Source organism: Eptatretus burgeri, chromosome 17 (genome assembly GCF_056783735.1).
Source record: "Eptatretus burgeri isolate ZD-2024b chromosome 17, Ebu_testis_v1, whole genome shotgun sequence".
NCBI lineage: Eukaryota > Metazoa > Chordata > Myxini > Myxiniformes > Myxinidae > Eptatretus > Eptatretus burgeri.
In genome coordinates this window covers 41,940,620-41,961,433 of record NC_140977.1, presented here as the reverse complement: position 1 = coordinate 41,961,433, position 20,814 = coordinate 41,940,620, and the positions used below count along the sequence as shown (strand labels likewise).

The 20,814-nt window shown below is 44.8% G+C and overlaps 1 long non-coding RNA gene across 1 annotated transcript; it reads left to right on the top strand.

Moving 5' to 3' along the window:
• Positions 1-200: 200 nt before the first annotated feature.
• LOC147009881 (uncharacterized) lies at positions 201-13,788 on the top strand. The gene is made up of 4 exons (XR_015052907.1): positions 201-224; positions 10,974-11,144; positions 11,495-11,555; positions 13,520-13,788. It is a non-coding gene; the product is annotated as an uncharacterized LOC147009881 (long non-coding RNA).
• Positions 13,789-20,814: the final 7,026 nt, after the last annotated feature.

Genomic DNA, 20,814 nt, shown 5'->3' with positions numbered 1-20,814 from the left:
GTTTTATTAAAACATTCCTTTTGAAGATAACGAACGACTTTATTTAATTATATCCTTTATCAGAAGATCCTCGGCCACCTCACTGAATATGAGCAATCGCCATGACGTCACACAATCCGGAAGTTGTGAGCCAGGTAAAACTCTGACATCCGGTACACATGCACAGAAGGAAGGATTTGTGGGCGAGTTTCTCTCGAAATATGTCGATATTCGAGGACAGAAAGGTAAGATGTTCTTGTAATGCACTGAATATTATGCGAAAGAATATGCTTTCGTCAGATTAACTGCAAAAGCATTATACTCTTGAATCAATGTGGTAATTCACCACTTTGTTGAATGAATATCAACAAACAAGAGACGTGTCTTGTCTGTGTCGTGCGTGTCGCGTGGAACGTGGGTGACGGGTCGAGAGTAGGCCTGGGGTCCGGTTCCACTTCCAGGCAGGGCCACACCTTCCAAACTCAGGAAGGGATTTTTCATATCAGGTAGGTAGGTGGTTATTTGAAAAGACAGGATAAAAAGTGAATTGAGAAAAATCAAGTGCAAAAATTCATCTGACAAGTTTCAGGATTAGGATTCTCGTTTGTTTCTTTCCTTAATTCGGGGACCCTTTCTCTTCCTCAACCTTTTTTATGTGATGTAAAACCGTGATGGGGATGACTCAGATCCAGATCTTCAGCCCTGGATGGAACTACGTCCTTTTTATAGTACTTGCTCCATATGCACTTCACACTCGTACAGTCTTCATCTGAATAAACCCCACTACACGTGACGACTTCGATTGCCAAAAGGATTGCAGCCACGTGGCTCCGGCACTCGCCCAAACCTGCCATACAATTGCAATGGGCCACTATGACATAGTCATGTGTTTTATCGAGGCAAAGGCCATGGTTCATTTGGTTTGTCGGTCACGCGCTGTCTGGGTACAACCAATCCCTTAATGAAAACAACAGCACTAACTGCGGGTATTTCATTCTGGAGCACCTCATGAACATGGCCAGAAATGAAATAAATACAGGCATCCAGTGATTTATAGGCCTATAGCACTTCTCCCATGAATGGTCCTGGTGTTCGAATGAGGTAATTATATATGCTAGAGTACTGGAGCGGGGGAAGCTGCCTTGGATTACATATCCACCTACTGGTCGGAATGGAATAAGGATCAGGCAGAACAATCTCCACTTCACCCACGCAAACTTTCAACTTTTCCTCATATCTCGCCCGATCGGTGGTCGACGGGGATAGAAAATAGATCGAAGGAGTTTCCATTTGGAATGATCAGATTCAAAATCGAATAAATTTGAAGGAAACAATATTCAAACAAGCCGGTTGGTGGCAATGGGTCGCCGAGCAGGACTGTTATTATTGCGACACTTTGACCGCTGACCTATTGGAGATAGGTCATTACGCAAATGAGCACACTTGTATGACTCATCGGGGAGTATTCACGTGCAAAAATTTGTTTGGATCGGTTGAGCCGTTTTGCCGGTCAGGGGACTTGAAAAGACATTTTGACCAAAAAATGCACTTATTGACCTTTGACCCCTGAACTATTCGAAAGAGGTCATGATGCAAACGAGCAAAGTTGTAGTACTCGTTACTGTCTATAAGCATGTAAAGTTTCATTCGATTCGGTTCCATCATCTTGGAGCTAGTGTACTTTGAAGTTTCAGCAGGAATGCTCAATGGCCCTCGGACACCCAAGTTGAGAGGGTTGCCATTTGGAAACTATAAGATATAGAGCAAAATGGATGTCATACAGCGGATAGGGAATCACCTTAAGATTATGCATATCAAATCTCATCCAGTTCCATCTGCTGTTAACAACTCGGTATCAATTTGAATGAAAAGTACCGAAAATGCGGTTTGAAATTGGAAATCCCCAAAGTTCGAGGGGGTGCTGTGGGTGAACAAAGATCTAAATCGAAAATCCGGCTCGATCATTTATGCATAATGTATTCCAGACGATTAGTGTGAATTTTCATGACCATCTGTCCATAACCCTAGGAGGAGTAGCATTTGGTGCGAAGGCACCTCCAGCTCTCGCATATTATCGATTTTTGCTCTTATTGACCTTTGACCCCTGACCTAAGCGAAATCGGTCAATATGTCCTGAGGCAAAGTTGTAGTACTCGATGAATACCATGAACCTGCAAAGTTTCATTCGAATCGATGCATTCACCTGGTCGCTTGGGGGCCTTCAATTTTCGCCAATTTTCACACATACCCTAATTGTAGGGGGCGCTGTGGGTAAAGTATTCCATGTATCACAAAAACCGGAATATATTTGATAGGGCATCACCTGTAGATCATTCCTTTAAAATTTCATAACCCCACGTGGGATAATGGCTTTTGGAATTGATTTCGCGTGAATGGTACCGATTTTGAAGGTTTTTTCGGTTGTTGCAAGGGAACCAAAGCGTCCCAAGGAACCATCACAATTTCCAAAGCACTAGGTCATAAGATGTACCTCCAACCCGAGTTTGGTCAAAATCGGCCCACGTTTACGACCAATTATGCTGATAACAAACGAACAAACAGACAGAATTACTGACAATAAGGGTCACCTATTTTGGCGACCCAATATTCTGCCACACTTTATCTCCACGCAAAGCGGAAGTAGACCGGAAATTGGACTGCCACGCGATAGTTCGCGCATTTGCACAAACCCGCAAATGTTTACATACAACGATCGCTCGTATGTGGACTTTTACAATAGTTATCTCCGTGAGGAACAATAAGAATAGCACTTCCCTATCGGGGTTGTTGTTTAATTAAATGTGTTCGGCTGGGTAGTTAGCATCACCTGTCAACCAGTTTAGAGAACAGACATCAGCGCGTGATGACGTATTCCGTGACAGCCGTCATCACAAGGCGTACTTGTTTTACTGTCCTGGCGTTCAAAGTGTGCTAAGTACACCAGCATTTGTTAACCGGTAGATAAGGCATAAGTTAAGTCTACAACTTATACATTTGTTTTCCCTTTTTAGATATATACACACCTTGCTTACACTCTTTGAATTGCATTCCCCCTTTCACTGCCCCAGTTTCCCTTTGACACCATGAAAACTTTTAAGTTCCTCCCTCCCTCCAGTACACCTCATCGCTCATTGTAAATATATTTTTCGCCACGTCTCGTGTTGCGAACGCTGGCTCGAAGAGAGCTTGTTGTTCTTGTTCTTCTTCTTGTTCTTCTTCTTGTTCTTCTTCTTGTTCTTCTTCTTGTTCTTCTTCTTGTTCTTCTTCTTGTTCTTCTTCTTGTTCTTCTTCTTGTTCTTCTTCTTGTTCTTCTGGTGAAGACAAAACTTGTAGGATTCAGCACACGGCTCTTTTATATCCAGGATCCGGATCTCCTTAAATACTAAACACCGCTACACATCCTAGCATTGAGGGTTCCTTTTTGAGAGCGTCTTTCATGAACTTTTAAATATATTCGGACATTTGCTTTAAAGTTTCGAAAAGTTCACGTTATGATTTAAAGATGATTCCAATGAATGCATTGTAATTTCGGAAATACACTATTTTCTCGTCATGCCTCCATGACGGGTCTCGCTATTGGCTCCATCAAGGCACGTGATGAAATATCGGAAGTTGTTGTTATTGTTGTTGTGATAAAAATGCGGATGTTTTGACCTTCGAAAATGAATCTTTCATCCAAAACAAGATGCTTCAAAATAGTCCTTCGGACAACTTATATTCTTCTTCTTCTGGTGAAGACAAAACCTTTAGGATGCGGCTCTTGGACACATTTGCCTTGTTATTGTTATATTTCCAATCTGCCCGTGGTTGTACTTTCTTCCATTTGTCCAGGAAGGTCCATATGTTGATTTGTCGGGAGGTTATAATTCCCCACTAATTATCAGAAAGCTCAGCCGCATTAATCACAATCCAATAAAGATAACAAAAGCATAATTTCCAAGGATGTGATTCCCCAATAGGGAGATCATGTGTTCTTAGGTGAACGGTGTCACATGGAGAATCCTATCACGTATTCAAACTACATGGCGTTTGCAGTCGTTTTGCAACACGCCGTGACACGAAGTATTTCGGGTGCGATAACCTGCCATTCCCGGTGAGTCCGGGGAGAACCAGGGATACCCCCACCTTCGGAGTACCTCCGCGACCCCAGGTCCGCAACAGTTTGGTGTCAGTAGTTTGGAATTGGACCTGAGGTGTGCTCCACGCAGCTCTAAATTACAAGCCGTTTGTCAAAATTATATTTAAACATATTGGTATGGACAATGGCGGACCAACGGAGGCAGATCCTGGTGGGTTATATGAATGATATAGAGGATGCAAATGTTGCATCAATGACCCAGGACCCAAACGAAGCAATGATTGAGGGCACTGAGAAGGTGCTTTTATGAAGGAGGGGCACAACGCCCACCCTTAGCCACTGGAAAATGCGGCACCCGTTGAAATAATCCAGCAGGGTAGCAGCCAGCATAGCCACTACAATTCGATATGGTGCTTATGAAGGCCCAGTTTTAAGTGCAAATTGATTTGTTGAGTTGACAAAATGTATGCAAATAGAGCAGCAGAATGGATATGATGGGCAACTGAATCAGCAACTGACTGCACCCGATGAACGATACAATGGACGCGATGAGCAAAAAGCCACAGGGCTGAAATGCAAGCGATGAGCATTGAGATTAAGGGTGATATGCAAACATTGAGCGGTGATATGAAGGGTTATATACAAGCAATGAGTGGTGATATGAATGGTTATATACAAGTGATGAGGGGTGAGATGAGGGGTTATATACAAGCATTGAGCGGTGATATGAAGGGTTATATACAAGCAATGAGCGGTGAGATGAAGAGTTATATACAAGCAAGGAGGTGTGAGATGAAGGGTTATACACAAGCGATGAGCGGTGAGATGAAGGGTTATATACAAGCAATGAGGTGTGAGATGAGGGGTTATATTCAAGTGTATGCCCTGGCTAGAATAGGTGTACCATATCCCTGTGTGTCATAAGAGGCGACCAGGGTTGCGTCAGGAAGGGCATGCGGTGTAAAAACCTATGCCAAATCATTATGCGGACAACAAAACGAATTTCCATACCGGATCGGTCGAGGCCCGGGTTACCAACGACCGCCACCGGTACCGGTGGTCAGCAGGGTACCAGTGGAAATTGTGCTACTGCTGGGCGAAGGAGGGGAAGGAGACGGAGAAGGCGAGTCCGGAGGGAGTGGGAGAGGGGGAAGGGTAGAAGTGTGCAGGTGAGAGTTGGAACTCTGAATGTTGGGACGACGACTGGCGAGAGTTGGCTGATATGATGGAGAGAAGAAAGGTGGACATTCTGTGTGTACAAGAGACCAAGTGGATGGGGAGTAAGGCGAGGAGCATTGGAGGTTGTTTCAAACTGTTCTACCATGGTGTGGATGGGAGGAGAAATGGTGTCGGGGTAATCCTGAAGGAAGATTATGTCAAGAGGGTATTGGAAGTGAGGAGAGTGTCTGACCGAGTGATGAGTGTGAAGTTGGAAATTGAAGGGGTGATGATGAATGTCATCAGTGCATATGCCCCACATATGGGGTGTGAGATGGAGTATAAAGAAGATTTCTGGAGTGAGTTAGATGAAGTGCTGGAGAGTGTATCCAAGGATGAAAGAGTGGTGATTGGAGCAGATTTCAATGGGCATGTTGGGGAAGGGAATAAAGAGGATGATGAGGTGATGGGTAGGTACGGTCTCAACTAGAGAAATGTGGAAGGGCAAATGGTGGTACAGTTTGCAAAAAGAATGGAAATGGCAGTGGTAAATACGTATTTCAAGAAGAATGAGGAACACAGGGTGACATACAAGAGTGGAGGAAAGTGCACACAGGTGGATTACATCTTAAGCAGGAGATGCAACCTGAAAGAGATTAGTGACTGTAAGGTGGTGGCAGGGGAGAGTGTAGCTCGACAGCATCGATTGGTGGTCTGTAGGATGACTTTAGAGGTGAGGTTGAGGAAGAGAGTGAGGGCTGAACCAAGGACCAGATGGTGGAAGCTGAAGGAGGAAGACTGTTGCATGAAATTTAGGGAGGAGGTGAGACAGGCGTTGGATGGTGGTAAAGATGGGTGGGATGATTGGGCAACGACAGCAGGAGTTGTGAGTGAGATAGCTAGGAAGGTACTTGGTGATACATCTGGACAGAGAAAGGATGATAAGGAGAGTTGGTGGTGGAATGAGGAAGTACAGGAAAGTATGAGGAAGAAGGGGTTGGCAAAAAAGAAATGGGATAGTCAGAGAGATGAAGAAAGTAGGCAGGAGTACAAGGAGTGGCGGCGAAAGGCAAAAAGAGAGGTGGCAAAGGCCAATGAAAAAGCATATGATGAGCTTTATGAGAAGTTGGATACAAAAGAAGGGGAAAAGGATTCATATAGATTGGCAAGACAGAGGGACCGAGCTGGGAAGGATGTGCTGCAGGTTAGGGTGATAAAGGACGCAAATGGGAATGTGCTGACGAGCGAGGAGAAGTTGAGTTGAGAAGGTGGATGGCGTACTTTGAGGAGCTGATGAATGAAGAAAATGAGAGAGAGAAGGTTGGAAGAGGTGGAGATAGTGAATCTGGAAGTGGGGTGGATCAGTAAGGATGAAGTGAGGTCTGCTATGAAGACGATGAAAAGTGGAAAGGCGGTTGGCCCAGATGGTATACCAGTGGAGGCATGGAAGTGCTTAGGAGAGATGGCAGTGGGGTTGTTAACCAGATTATTTAATAAAGTCTTGGAAAGTGAGAGGATGCCGGAGGAGTGGAGATGAAGTGTACTGGTTCCGATTTTCAAGAATAAGGGTGCTGTGCAGAGCTGTGGAAATTACAGAGGGATAAAGTTGTTAAGCCACACCATGAAGTTGTGGGAAAGAGTAGTGGAAGCTTGGTTGAGAGGAGAGGTGACGATCTGTGAGCAGCAATATGGGTTTATGCCAGGAAAGAGCACCACTGATGCGACGTTTGATTTGAGAATGTTGATGGAGAAGTTTTGGGAAGGAGAGAAGGAGTTACATTGTGTGTTTGTGGATTTAGAGAAAGCTTATGATAGGGTGCCAAGAGAGGAGATGTGGCATTGTAGGAGGAAGTCGGGAGTGGTGGAGAAGTATGTGAGGATCGTGCAGGATATGTATGAGGACAGTGTGACAGCGGTGAGGTGTGCGGTAGGAATGACGGACCGGTTTAAGGTAAAAGTGGGACTGCACCAAGGATCGACTCTGAGGCCTTTCTGTTTGCAATGGTGATGGACAGGTTGACGGACGAGATCAGACTGGAGTCCCCATGGACTATGATGTTCGTGGATGACATCATGATCTGCAGGGAGCGTAGGGAGCAGGCTGAGGCGAGCCTCGAGAGGTGGAGGTACACACTGGACAGAAGGGGAATGATAGTCAGTCGGAGTAAGACGGAGTACATGTGCGTAAATGAGAGGGAGGGTGGTGGTATGGTGCGGTTGCAAGGAGTTGAGGTGGGGAAGGTGGATGGGTTTAAATACTTGGGATCAACTGTCCAAAGTAACGGAGAGTGTGGGAGAGAAGTGAAAAAGAGAGTGCAGGCAGGATGGAGTGGTTGGAGAAGAGTTGCAGGAGTGATTTGAGACAGAAGGGTAGCTGCAAGAGTGAAGGCGAAAGTATATAAGACGGTAGTGAGACCAGCTATGTTGTATGGTTTGGAGGTGGTGGTGCAAACAAAAAGACAGGAAGTGGAGCTGGAGGTGGCAGAGTTAAAGATGCTGCGAATCTCGTTGGAAGTGACAAGGATGGACAGGATAAGGAATGAGTATATGAGGGGGACCGCGCAGTTAGGACGGTTTGGAGATAAAGTGAGAGAGGCGAGATTGAGATGGTTTGGACATGTGCACAGGAGGGAAGCAGAGTATATCGGGAGAAGGATGTTGAAGGTGGAGCAGCCAGGCAGGAGGAGAAGAGTAAGGCCAAAGAAGGCAGGAGTAAATATGATGTTTGAGTAATACTCTTCTTCTTCTTCTTTCGGCTGCTCCCGTTCGGGGTCGCCACAGCGGATCATCCGTATGATCTGCATAGTGATTTGGCACATCTTTTACACCGGATGCCCTTCCTGACGCAACCCTGGTCGCCTCTTACGACACAGGGATCTGGTACACCTATTTTAACCGGGGTATACACCGGCCCAGTACACTGGTACTCATTTCGCCGGCCTCGGAAGGATGAAAGGCTTAGTCAACCCCCTGGTGTATTAATTCAGTGGCCCAACGGGGCTTGAACTCAGGACCTCTTGGATCCCAAGCCGCTGCCCTAACCACTGCGCCAACACCAGGCTCATGATGTTTGAGTCATACCTGGGAGGTTTATTTCATCACATGGTGTAATTTTGGAGGTTTCAAGGGAGATTGGAGAGTTGAGAGGAGTTTTAGAGAGAGAGAGAGAGAGAGAGAGACAGAGACAGAGAGTGGGAGAGCGAGAGAGAGAGAGAGAGAGAGAGAGAGAGAGAGAGAGAGAGAGAGAGAGAGAGAGAGAGAGAGAGAGAGAGAGAGAGAGAGAGAGAGAGAGAGAGAGAGAGAGAGAGAGAGAGAGAGAGAGAGAGAGATTGAGTTTTTTAAACAATAAACTTAACTTGATTACATTTGCCCCACTGGGATCTTGTCCAAATCCGAATTTAAAGAGGTGGCTGTGATGAAACGAGATGTCGATCGAGTGTGGGAATATGGGGCACATGTAAAAGACATTGAGGAATGTCATGTTTAGTCGTCAGCATACGAGTGCATTTGGTTATTTGTGGAAGAAAGAAGGTCATTGACAAAAAGAAGGAAAAGTGTTAGGGACAGAAGGAACCCTGAGTTGCACCGCTGTTGATGGGGAAGGGGGAGATGATGAACCATCAACAATCACAGAGACAGAGTGGTCGGAGAGAAAGCTCGATGTGAGAGAGCAGAGTGAAGGAGGAAAGGTGAAAGAGGGAAGCTTGGAAATCAGGTCCCGATGCCAAACTCTGTCAATGGATTTTGAGATATCAAGGCCGACAACAAAGGATTCCTCATCATCTCGAAAAGAGGCCCCGACATTCGTAATGTCAGAAAGGATATCACCTGTATACATTGCCTTGCGAAAGTCGTATTGGTGGTCAGATGGAAGACTGTGAGATTCAAGATTCTTGAGAAAATGGGAATGGAGAAGACATTCATGGACTTTGGAAACAGTGGAAATCAGAGCAATCGGACTGTAGTCGGAAGGGTTTGAACGATCACCTTTCTTTAAAATAGGTTGTACTGAGGCATGTTTCTAGGAAAGAGGAAAAGTTTGGGTTTTTACACAAAAACGAAATAACGAGCAAGCACGGGGTGCAACTTCTGTAGCATATTCATTTGAGACACAGGGAGGAATGTCATCTTGCCCGTCGGCTTTGCTGATATCCAGAGAGAGAGATGTATTTTTTTGACTACGTGAAAAGAGATTATGGGGAGGGACATTGGATTGATGAGGGGATCAGCAGAGGGAGATGGAAGGTTCGAGTCATCCAGTGTGGATTTGGAGGAGAAATGAGAAACAAAAAGAGTTGCTTTATTGGTCGGAGAGACAGCGAGAGCATCATCTGAACGGAAAACTGAAGGAAAGTTAGAGCAACAGAAGTTGTGGAGATACTTTTAGCTCAGGACCAGAAAGATCTATTAGTGAAAGAAGATGAGAAGTTGTCACATTTCGTTTGAATAAAGGAATGCTTCACCTCACGAATAACATGTTTGCAATGATTTCTGGCGGATATGAAAGCTGAATACGAGTCAGAGGAAGAAGAGTTTTTCCATGTTCAAGATGCGACATCCCTTACACGAATGGATGCAGAGCAGAATTGGTCGGATAGATAGATTTGAAAGAGAAGGGGATATAAGCCTCCATTCCTGCAACAATAACCTCAGGTACACATTCAGCAGAGATGGAGGCATCACCCAAGGAGAGGGAGATGTCTTTCCAGGGAAAGTCAGAAAGAAGTTTCGTAAACCAGTCGAGTCAGCTTTATTGAAATGCCAATACTGTCGTTTCGTCGGAGTATTCGGATGAGAAGTGGGGGAAAGTAAAGGGATGTTCACAGGATTGTGGTTAGAAGAACGAATCGGAAGTGAAATTGTATAGATGAAATGCACCTGATTGGAAGTGAAGAACAAATCCAAGGTAATGGTAGTGTGGTCAAGACGATGTGGGAAGATTTCCCCCCACCCCCCCCCAACTAAAATGTGGGAAGATTTCAGCCATTCTCTGTGTTGTCCACTGAAGTCTCCCATATTGAGAAATTCTGCTTGAGGATGTTCGGATGTCAAGTCCTCATGGCAAGAATTAAGAAAGACAAAGAAAGCGTTTAAGTTTGTAGAATTTGGAGAGCAGTAAGTGAAACAGAGAAAGATAGTGATGGTCGGGAGACAAATCTTCTATCATTCCATGGTGTCCTTTGTGAAGAGTAGGTGAGCTATCCCCAGCACCCAGCACCATGGACAATTTCCAAATTCCAGCAATAACTTGTCAACCATCAAGCCTGGTCAGCCGGTTATGAAGGCTCGGGCAAAGTGGCTGACTCCATAAAAACAGTGGGATAATGGTTGTCGCAGCAGAAGAAGAAGAAGAAGAAGGCAATTATGACGTCATAACAAGAGCACCGATGACATCGCAAAAATCACACTCATTCATCAGAATTGCTGTGTGGCAAGTTTCAATTTCTTCCTTTGTGCAGTTTCAGAGTTTCCGTTTTTAAAATATGGCTGCCAAACCACGTGACTTTCGACGTCGTTATTATCTTTAAAACATTGTATCGGAATAGTCGGACCAATGTCGAAAATTTCATCTCAATCCAACAACTGGTTGTGGAGAAAAACACGAAAGTTCTGTGCGGACAGAAAGACAGACAGACAGACAGACAGACAGACGGACAGACAGACAGACAAAAGGACCCAAATGCAACATCCTCTCCTTTGGTGAGGGTAATAATCTCTGGATCACCTCCATCACAAAACCCACTCGAATGTGCTGCAGGACCATGAAGTTCCTGATATTGAGTACGATGCTCCTTTCTTTGGCCTTCGTTGTGTCGTCAACCATGATGGAGGAACCAGAACCAGGAGAGGATCATGATGGACCAGATCAGCGAGGACGACCTGACGTGTCTTCTTCTTCAACACTTTACAAACGTGAAAATCCTTCGAAGTAAATATAAACGTGACATTCCTGATAATCTCATTTTCACACATTCGAGATTTCACTTTTTCTTTCAGTAATTTTTGTCCAAACTATTTCACAGTAAATGAGAATCAATATCTCCATGAATATCTTTACATTCCTCTCCTCATTACACGTCATCTTCATTTCCTTTCTTCACCAAACGCCCACCCCTCCCCCTCTTTACCCAAACCATATCTTCACCCCCACCCCACCCCTCCCCCTCCCCCTCTCTTTACCCCCACCATCTCTCCACCCCCCCAACCCCCATCAACTTCTTTTCCACAAATCAATGTCTTGCATCTTCACATTTCCACCCCATCGGTGTTTCTCCACAGGAGATTCCGTTGGTGGTTCTTCCGTGGATAGGAAGGTCGATAGATGATGGGTCACCAAGAGGTTAGTGCAGTTCCGGTTTAATGTTCACAAATGTCGAGTGATGAATGTTTTCCGAGATTCCTCACAATGTGTATTTAATTTCACCAACTCTACAAAAATATTTATTGATAATCTTTGATAAGGTTTTGAATGATGTAACACTGTGACGTCCACACGATAATTATCCTGAATGTATAGAATAATTAATTGAAGGAAAACATCGTTGAAACATCCATCCACACTCTCGTTCAAGATACATCACACGTGGTGATGAACAACATGTCGATTCGTTGTCGGGAATGTAACAATAACAATGGGGTTCATTTGTCAGATGTAATGTTTAAGTAACTTTATTATATCTCAATATAATCTCTAATCTGTGTGATTTCCAACCATGTGCTCGACCCAGTATTTGTTTTGTTCATTAATTATTTGCAGCACGAAATATTGTGTCAGATCTATAAACCCCCGACCCCTCCCCTATCCCCCACCCCTCTACCTCCTACCCCACCTTGTACTCTCAATCCATGAACCACTCGTTGATGGGAGACAGCCGTCAGACAGGTAGTTTAGTATCTCACTCAACATTGATGTTTGTTATTCTGGGTTCTATTCCCGATTCTGTGAAATCAAAACCATCATTGTGACACCGTGAGAACAGGTGATGATTCCTCCCAGAGGAACATCACATTTCATGGGGAATGTAAAAGTTATTGTAACAGTTACAGGAGCTGTGTCTTTCCTTTATATTTAACCTCCGCCATCGAAGATCGGAGGTTACTGTTTTCACCCCTTTCTGTTTGTATGTTTGTTAGTTTCGAAATCTAAAGATTTCGTAAATATATTGATGCCTTCCGTTTCTGTTTGTTTGTTTGTTTGTTTGTCGGCACGATAACTCGAGAACGGAAGAAGCTGCCAATGTCAAATTACACCACGTGATTCAGGAGGGTGATGGCTCGTGCTGGTTAGATTTTGGTCAAAATCGGTCAAAGGTCAAGGTCACAGTGAGGTCAAACATAATTCCGTGAATTCACGTGGAGAAATGGAGATTTTTGCTTCGGTCGACGTTATGATTTTTGATGGTTTGGTGCAGAATCATCGTAGAAACTTCTGGTTTGCGTCGCTCCCTTCTCTCCAGACAGCTTTTATGAGACAAGGTGAGAGGTCAAGTTAACGATTTCATAAGTACCAGTCTCTGACTGCTTGTTTGTTTGTTTGTTTGTTTGTGAACAGTATTACCGAAAAACTCCTCGACGGATTTCGACGAAACTTGGTGGGAGGATAAGGTATGGTCCACGGATCATGCCATGAGATTTTGGACTTGGTTCAAAATCCAATATGGCCGCTATGGTGGCCATTTTGAAAAAGTATTTGAATTTTTTTTTGCATTTTTGCATGTTTAAAGTGATTTCCAAACCCCCCCCCCCCCAAAAAAAATTTGTTTGAGAAAAAAATTTTGCAACTTTTTTTTCAACAAAATTTCGATGCGTTTCTCCATGTTAAAAGTGATTTCCAACAAAAAACATGCCAAAATTATAATTTCCGCTGATTTTGGAACTTCAGGTGGATATACCCACGTAAAATCAATTTCTGTCTCAAGGAATCGAGTTATAACGAATGAATTGAGTATGTAAAAGTTAAAAGTAAAAGGGAAAGTTGCAAACTATAACTCTGTGAGCACTGTTGACGTCAAATTGAATGAATAGGATATCAGGTTCACTTGAGTGACCCAGCAGTGTTGGCGGCGGAGGTTTTGCACTCCACCGAGTGCTCCCCCTTTCGTTCGGGTTCTTTTGTTCAAGATACCATGGTAAAAGATGAAGTAATAAGAGTTTGGGTTGTGGTATGTGAGATCCTCATTGAGTCTAAAATGTTAATATTTGTTGATCCAGTCGAAGGGAGGATCTGCTTGGTATAACTTATTGACATGATTAACCAATCTCATGAACAATCCGTGTAATTACATCTTTCCTTCTCACCCCAAGTGGTTCATCAGGTTGAATAAGAGTTCCATGACCAGGACCGGACACACCTCCTCACATCTTCTCATCTCATTCTTCCAACAAGACACCTGTTTCACCATTTCCTTTGCTTGATGTTCCTGCCATGTGTTGATTGTTAACAATGATTATAAACATGAACAGTTTCTCTTCAAATATGAACCCTTCATTACATCAATGAATGTAAAATCTCTATTTCATGTTTGTCCATCGATCCTGTACTTGTCGCTTACAATAAACTCTTCAGCTCGTCACCTTTGTGTTTTCATGACATGGTCGGGAACCACGCCGTCCCCTCGAGTGTAATTACCTTTGATTCGGCCATTTTGGAAGCACAATGTTTCAGTGTGACCAATCCGCGTCAGCAGACATCGTCCATGTGACACCAAGTACTTGAACCTCCAAAACACAAGATGGTCCATGGAAGAAAGCCTCGGTCATGATTATCTTGTTTTAGGAGGGGAGGTTAATAGCGAGTTCACATTTTGTTTTACTTTCCCTTTCACCCTTCTGTGCATGTGGGGCCTGGGAGGCCTGGGCAGCTTTTCGTTTTTGAATAACTTGATTATTTACACGTCGATTTGCATGACCTTGTTTGGATGCTCCTCAAATATTGTGACGTTTTCTTTTGTTTATTATTCAAAATAAATTCGTTCAGTTTCGATAAAAAGGTGAATCCATAACACCACCCCATATTCATTCCCGCTGAGCCTCCCATGCCCGGTACGTCATTGATGTTATTACGTCATTACGTGGCCATTTGTAGCTTGTCCCACAATATGTTCATGAGTCGGCTGTGACGTGTTCTCGTCAGTGCAGCTTTCAGTGCATTTTGTATTTCATGATCTTGCACTTCGTGAGTTGTTCTCGCCTTATTTGTGGTTACTTTGCTGCTCTTGACTCTTTGATGTGTTGAACTTCCTTTGACAAACGTAAGAATCATTTTATTCTTATGATTTCTGAGAATACGAGCTGTCTCTTCGTGAGGTTTACTCGACAAGGTGTCTCTTCATTTGGTTTACTTTGCGAGGCGTTTCTTTGTGTGGTTTACCTTACGAGGTGTCTCTTCATAAGGTTCACTTTACAAGGTGTCTCTTCGTGTGGTTCACTTTACAAGGTGTATCTTCGTGTGGTTTATTTTACGAGTTTGTCTCATTTTGTTTCACCAATTTTATATTGTTACGGCCCGGGGTCAGGGGCAAAGACCATGAGGGGTGAACTACATAGGGTTTCCAACAGATTCACCAGAATTGCAGTCCGTCACACATGAATCACTTTGTGATGGTGCGGGTCGCAAATCGACCACGAACGCCAATAAATCCACCACGTGACTTAAGGTCCTCTGTCAAATTCCACTTACCTAAAGCTCATGCGATCTAATTACCGGGGAACACCCCCTCGGAATGCATTTGCTTAAACCGATTACCTTACCAGATTAGATGCAGCCGAGTGGAACTGCCCAACACATACCGGCTAGGAAACAGATCGTTGGGGGAATTATGTCCTTGCTAAACGAGGTGTGGGCCATACTGGACGAATGAAAGAAAACACGAAAACGAGCTGGGAACATTTCCATACAACACATTTATTTACCACAGATGTGAAGAAAGGGATGTGGCACAGTGAATGGGGTTTTGTTTTATGTACAGCAGGGCACAGCAAGGAATTCGTGGGCTGCGGCAAAACATAACAACTTTCAAAAGCGGACACAGTAGGATTATCCAAACTATCTTCGACAATCTTACTTCAGCTTGGACAGGCACCATCTCCCTCACACACACACACAGACACACACACACACACACATACACACACACACACGCATACACACGCACACACGCACACACACACACGCACGCACACACACACACACACACACACACACACACACACACACACACACACACACACACACACGCACACACACAGACACACACACACACACACACACACACACACACACACACACACACGCACACACACACACACACACACACACACACACACACACACACACACACAAACACACACACAAACACACACACACAGAAATTTAGATAGCTTAGAAAGAGAGAGAAAGGTGAGAAAAAGCGCCTTCAAAATACCTGGCATGGTCATCTGACCAACGTGGCCAAGGACCCTTGAGGAGGAGGGTGGGGATATAAGTGGGAAAGATACTGGTGACTACGGTGTGGGGTGGGAGGTGTGATGTGTGCGATGTGAGGGGTGCAGTGACATTCCAGAGGAAAATGTGATTGTGAATCAGTAACGCGTTCTTCTTTGTGCATCCACAGTAGACGGCACAGAGGGGTGTCCATGGAGAGAGGAGAACAGATGTGTGAGAAGGAAGATCCCAAACCTCAATGTGTAAAGATCTGTATTTGTAAGCATCTACCTCCTTGTGATGCTCCACCTGAGCATTCCCACCTCGTGATATGGCGCGTTATCTCCTCTTATTTATTCGCCGAGACTCGTGGCAACGTGCACTCCACACTGGTCTGCCGTCTGTGGCTGGTCCTGAATCCGTCTGGCTTTGTGGGGCTGGTGGCACGTTTACAGCACTCCAGGGAGTCCACTCGTTTGCTCTCAAAGGACGGCAACCGCACACAAAGAATGTTATACCTGGAAGAAGGACTCCCAATGGATCCGCACTACTCCCTTTATATGCGCCAGGTGAAGCATGGGGCGAGGATCAGAAAGCGATGTGCTGTGGCCCAAATCCTGCTCCTCTATTGGGCCACAGCAGCTCCATCCATGCCTCGCCAGGCTCCGCGATCGGAAACCTGCTCAGATGCCCACGAGCCTCGGCACGGTTTGGAGTTTCAAGCAGATTTGAACGGAAAATTGTGCGCAAATTCCTGAAGAAGGTTGTTTTGTGTGCAACAAGGAGGATCATCCAAGACAGGGAGGCATCGTGGTGTGCCGATTAAAAATTGTCCGTTGAACGGCATGTGTGCTTCCATGCTTGGTGTGTGTTATCACGAAAACGAAAGGGTTAGAGTGGAGGTCAGAGTACGGATCATGGGGATATTTATAAGACCGAACTAGAAGTCCCACGCCACACAATTCGTCCCGTTTCACCACAAGAAATGAGGGAAGGACGAATTACACGAATACTCATGAAATAACTGCCTGGGGATCACTGTATGTTGGGTGCTATTGCCTGAGAGGCATGTGGTTTTGTCGAACCGCAACAATATATACCTCTCGAATGTCTCACCAGGACTAAAAAAAATTGAATTACTCTTTCAAACACAGTTTATAGTTTGCTTCTTATGTGTGCACAAGCACTTTATACACATCCTGTGTTGTAATATCCCAAGTGATGTATATGAGTTTCTTTGAAATGTCAATCTTTATTTTGTTATTTTCTGCTTCATCAGAGCATCCAGGTTTCCTGGCATCGATTTACTAAGGCCAAGGTCACATTTGCTCTCCAGCGAGGACACGGCGGCCGTACACCCTCTGAATTGACAGAAACGGGCGGCGGCCGCAGAGAAACTGAGGTGGCCTCAGGGAGGCCCTACGCCGTTTGGCTATATTTGAGAGTCCGTAGGGGCACCATGGAATTATAGCGCGGAGTTATAACTTTTTTTTGTTTCTACGTTCGCCGAAGCAATTCGACAAGCCAAGCTATGACGTAGATGTGTTCCACATCGACCGTACGTAGGGCGTACGGTGGGCTTGCATTATTCGTGAGGCTGCCATAAGCTCTTCTCAATGAAAAATGAATTTTCCCAACCCCCCAAAAATTACGGCGGCGCAATATTTCCACGGTCGCCGTATGGTGGCCTTACGGTCTGTGTGACTTCCTGCGTGCAACGAAGGGTCGACGCACAGTTCCCCTTCGCCCACCGTGCACTTACATATGGCCTCCGTGGCAGTCTGCGTCGACCGTGCGTCCACTGTGCGCTACCGCTAGAGATCGGAGTATGGGTGTTTGCCTATACAGTGGTGCCCCCTGAATCCGAATTTAATTCGTTCCAGGAGGCTGTTTGGATTGCAAAAAGTTCGGATTCAAAAAATATTTTTCCAATAACAAATAATGGATTGAATTAATCCTTTCGTGGACCCAAAGAAAACCCACTTTCAAGACCCTTTAAACTTAATTTCCCCATGTTTATTCCCAAGTTTATTCCCAAATTCCCAAGGTAAAAGAAGATGAGTAAATGACCTTCGGTGGCGGTGTATTGTATGTAAACTGGTACAATCACCACATCCAAAGGTCCACACAGGCTCGAGCTCCGTCCTGGGTTCTGATCGCTCGTGCACTCTGCGAGAGCGCTGCCCCCAGGGCAGCTCATCAAACATGATACCTGCAGAACCACAATCGCTTTCATCAAACGCATCAGGCTGAGGTAATCATGGATATTCCAAATTACAACCGCAGGCCCCCCCTAACAAACGGACGCCAACGGTGTCAGACGGAGTGAAAACCTGTCATTCTTGTTTCAAAACCAGCTAAAATTGATGAAAAAGTGGCCGAAATTGAAACCAACATCGTAATTACGGTCGCAATAGCAAATATAATGGAAACCAACATGTTTATTCTATATGCAAGAACGGTCTTGACGGAAACAAGAACGGACAATCCCGAAATAGATTGGTGGGGAACGGAAGCAAGATTGGTTATTTCCGTCGCGAAACGTCCGAGAGCGAAACAAAAGCGGTTCATTCCGGTTACTGTCGTGCGAACAAGATGGCGGATGCAGTAGAACGACCTGTTACGGTATGTTAATTTTTAGTGCTTGTGCCTCGAACATAAATGTAATATAGATAATATATAGTGGGTAGTACCTGATGTTGTTTTAACAATTTATTAAACCGAATTTTGTTGTGATGATAATGTTTGGTTTGCCTGTATTTCGAGCCCCCGAGTGAAGGATCGCGAGTTGTTTATGCCCAGTTCAACAAGGGGGATCGTGTATGGGATCTTTTTACAGTTTTAATTCATATTAACTTTGTTATTTTCTTGGAATTCGCAATTTATTATTGCTATCAAATTTTACCTCTTGCAAATATAAACGATCAATCGTCACTACTCGCTGCAGCACGGGAGCACGAATTTCACAAAATGTCAGCCACACATTAAGTCAAGAGGGTGCACTTATCCTTGCTTGTATAATATCCCGCACCACAAACGGGGTTTCATTAACAGACATGATATATCCAAGGCAGACGATGTTAAAGTTAACTTACCATAACTTCAAGAAATTTTCAAGCCGCCATGTTTCCCACGTTCTGGTAATCGGAAGGAATCGCTTTTGCTTCGGTCTCCGCCGTTTCCCGACTGAAGTAACCGATGTTGCTTCCATTCCCCAGCGTTCTATTTCGGGATTGACCGTTCTTTTGTCTGTCACGACCGTTCTTGCGTGTCGAATAAACTTGTTGGTTTCGGTTATATTTGCTATTGCGAGCGTAATTACTGTGTTGGTTTCAATTTCGGCCACTTTTTCATCAATTTTAGCTGTTTTTGTAACAAGAATGACGGGTTTTCATTCCGTCTGACAACGGTGGCGTCCGTTTGTTCAGGGGGCCTGAACCAGTTTTGCTGTGAAATTCAATCCTTGCCTGACAGTCCGTCACACCACGTGATCGGATTGATTTTTTGGTTATTAATTAAAACACAAGATGATTAAAAAAACAAACATCACAAATGAAGGTGAAAACACGAGGTAAGGCCGAAGTCACATTTGGCTCGGCGGCCGGAGGGTCTTCAAAATGTACGGGCACTAGCAATTATAAAGCGGCCACAGTATTTCCACGGTCACACAATGTAGCAGTCACATATGTTTTTATTTTTCGGGGAGCTGTACGGCGTATTTATAAATTGTGGAGACCGAAAACGTGGGGGTGCCGTACGGTCTTTGATTAGATGTCCCACAGTGACCTTAGGGCGTCCCTGCGGTGGCCATAGAATTTTCAAGGCAGACGCAAGGTGCCCGCAAGGCGACCACAGGGGGACCGCAGGGAGACGCTAAGCCGAACGTGTGGCCAGATGTCCTTTCCCCAAACTGGATTGTCTCAGACGAGACATGGCATCAGTCGTGTTTCAAAATCAGTGGAAAGAGACTTCATCATGAGAAACATGCTATACAGCGCTCTATAAACTTCAGGGACCCGGTGTTTGTGAAAAACTTTGGTCGTGGAAAGGCTTGGCTACCAGGGAGGGGTCACAAAAACGAGGGACCGTTGTCCCACAAGATTAACCTCGAGGGCAGTCGAGTCGTCTGGAGGCACCTTGATCATGTCTGGTATCGGTCTTGTGATCCTGTCATCTTCACAAATTATGTCTCGCCACTTCCTGAACCTGTGATGAGTGAGGTATTTGATGTAGATGATACTGCACCACTTCCTGAGGCTGATCCCAATATCGTTGTTGCAGCATCACCAGCGGGCCTTCTGTCGGTTTTGTGCCCCAACGATCATCCAGAGTTCCAAAGAGTCAAATCCGCATTGATTTGTGGCCAATATTCATGATGTTTGTATTATATACTAGTGTCTTCATGAGTCTTGTGTTCATCTTTAATGCATTTTCACACTTAATGTGAGGGGGGAGATGTCATGGATTCATGTATCAGATCAACGGGAGCGCGATCATCAGGAGGCGGCAACGAAGCTGCAGCACGAAGAAGCTCTGAGGTTTCTGTGTGTGGAACACAAAAAAAGATTGATGGAGCACTCAAACTGCTTTACCTGCCTGAAACATTACACGTGTGTTGTTATGCTGTATCACGTGATGCTGGGCAATGCTACGTCGCATGATTCTGCAAAACCTAAGGCAGCATCACATCACGGGATGGAGCACCACATCACGGGATGGAGCACCACGTGGTGAACCACAGGTCAACCCAACACGAAGCCGCACGTCGTGACTCGAAGTCACAACTCCCTCACCACAGGATTTACCACACCAGTGGCAAGAGGATGTGTATGGGAACTGCAGTCGTGATGGGATCAATCTGTTCAAGAGAGTATGATCTTATGGAAGAATTCCCATGGGAAAAAAGGGGATGAACAATAAAATGAAGAAAAGGGAAAGTAAAGCAAATGTGAACCCGCCATTAATCTTCCCTCCTAAAACAAGATAATAATCACCGTGGATTTCTCCCATGGACCATCTTGTGTTTTGGAGGTTCAAGTACTTGGTGTCACATGGACGATGTCTGCTGACACGGATTGGTGACACTGAAACATTGTGCTTCTAAAATGGCCGAATCAAATGTAATTATACTCGAGGGGACGGCGTGGTCCCCGATCATTTAATGAAAACACAAAGG